Here is a 2,089-nt window from a genome sequence, read left to right as displayed (position 1 = left end):
GGATTGTGTTGTTGCCGATAAGAATCTTGTCTTCCTCTTATCGTGCAATTGACATACTCTTTCCACTTTCGTCCAATCCTCGGTGAGGCCGTTTGCACCATCATCATCCTCAAGTCGGATTCCAATGGCATTCCTTTCCTTCCGATCGATTGACTTCACAAACATTAGGACTTTTTCCACCCCCACTAATCTTTGATCCCGCTTCGAGAGTTGTGCAAAGCGACACTCGAACTCAACGAAAGCATGCATGGCACTTTGGTGGGTCTTTAATGATGATACCCATTGATTGAACTCGTATAGTTTGCATCTCTTCGGTTCTTTGTATCTATATGCCTCCATGAGATATCCTCCTACCGCCTCGATTCACGTCAGGTTCACCAAAGATGTCGCGAAAATATGATGAGGATACGTGAACTTTGAGGCAGGACCTCGGGGCCTCCGACCGGAAGATATCAAATTCGTATGATTATATTAAACAATTAATACAAAATGATAAAGATTCACAAATTTCATTAATAAAGGGAAAGAAAGATTACAATCAATCCCAAGATTGAGATTACAAAAGTTTTATCTTAAGGAGATTGCTAGAATAACAGATTAGAGGAAACTAAGATATGGATTCCATAGAGATTTAGGGTTCTTGGCTTTGATAAGAGATTATGGTTATATGAGTATTATGGCTTCCGTAGGGAAGATTAGGGTTTTTGGATTCCGTAAGGAAATTAGGGTTTCGGTTCCATTTTGCTTGCCGGCCGGTTCCGGTTCCGGTTTTGCTTGCCGGCCGGCGAGGGATTCGGCGATTGGGCGGAACCGGCCCGTACGAGGTTGGACGCAAATCAAACGGATAAAAGGATCATGTGGCTATTTAAAAAAAGGTAAAAGAGACTAAAGTAAAGGTCAAGTGGACGGTCGCACGCAACTAAAGAAAAAGCCATGCAACTAAAAATAGATTCAACGAAAAGAAAAGCTATGCAACTAAAAGTAGAGGCCATGCAACAAAAAGTGGAGGCATATGATCAACGAGGAACTCCATATATAATTCCATTTTTTTTCCTATACTCATGAGTTCTCTCCATATTATATTTCTTTTTCTTTTCCTTCTCAACTCCCTTATCTTAGGGAAGCCATATCTCTCAAGAAAACCCTAATTTCCCTATCTTCTCAAACTTTATTTTCACATAACTTGATATGTATTTCTCTATTTTGTATATACTAAAATACATTTTGAAGCTCTTGAGTATATCCATCTTTCTATAGTAAGCTACTAATCTAATCTATAATAATTATTTTATTATTATTTTTACATAGTGTGTGAAGATTCACACGACACCGGTCACTCTTACTTTGTCCGCCACGTAGGTCCTTCGATTAGGCCCTCGGTCACCCCGTTTGCTTGCCGGATTCCGCCCCTCGCGTACCGCTTGTGTTCTATCTCCGGATCGATCCTCTCTTCATCTCGAACACCTCGTGCCGATTCCCTCCATTCCGCGCTCACCTTCCGTAGGCTCTTTCCGTGTGCCCTTGTTGTCTCCCGAACATGCGCTTGTTCTTCGGTTCCTCGACGACCTCATTATGCGCTCCTCGCTTCTCCTTTGCTCGCTATGCTCTCTCGCCGTAGAGCATACCGTCATCCCGACCACCATGTCAGTGTCCTTCGGGACTCCCGTTACCGCTTCATCCCGACTCTCGTCCTCTTGGCCCGCTTGGCCTCGCATGCCTTCCAGGACGCCGCGCTTCCTCTTCCCGGCGCGTAGCCCGTTGCTCTCCACGCACCCCCCCCCGGTTCTCAAGACTTAGCCTTCCATGCTCGCCGATCATCCGCCGATACCGGCACCTCACTGCTCCGTCTCTCGTCGCGTGCATTCCTCGCAAAGGCTTGTATGTCCTCCGGGTGCGCTCCCGATCTCTCCGATCGCACTCCGGATTCCGCCCTTTTTGTGCCGCGTATGTTCCTCCTTTGGTTTTATCGTCTCCGCATGCCGAACACCTCGGTGTGTCGATTCTTCCCGCTCCGCGCTTGCCTTCCGTAGGCTCTTCCCGTGCGCCGATGTTGTCCCCCGAATATGCGCTCATTCTTTGGCCCTTAGGT

The sequence above is a fragment of the Azolla caroliniana genome, unplaced genomic scaffold (assembly GCF_043228905.1).
Source record: "Azolla caroliniana isolate FFs.n. ecotype wild unplaced genomic scaffold, voAzoCaro1.0.p SCAF_7, whole genome shotgun sequence".
Taxonomy (NCBI): Eukaryota; Viridiplantae; Streptophyta; class Polypodiopsida; order Salviniales; family Salviniaceae; genus Azolla; species Azolla caroliniana.
The sequence above is the reverse complement of the archived record's forward strand: the minus strand, read 5'-3'. Positions refer to the sequence as shown.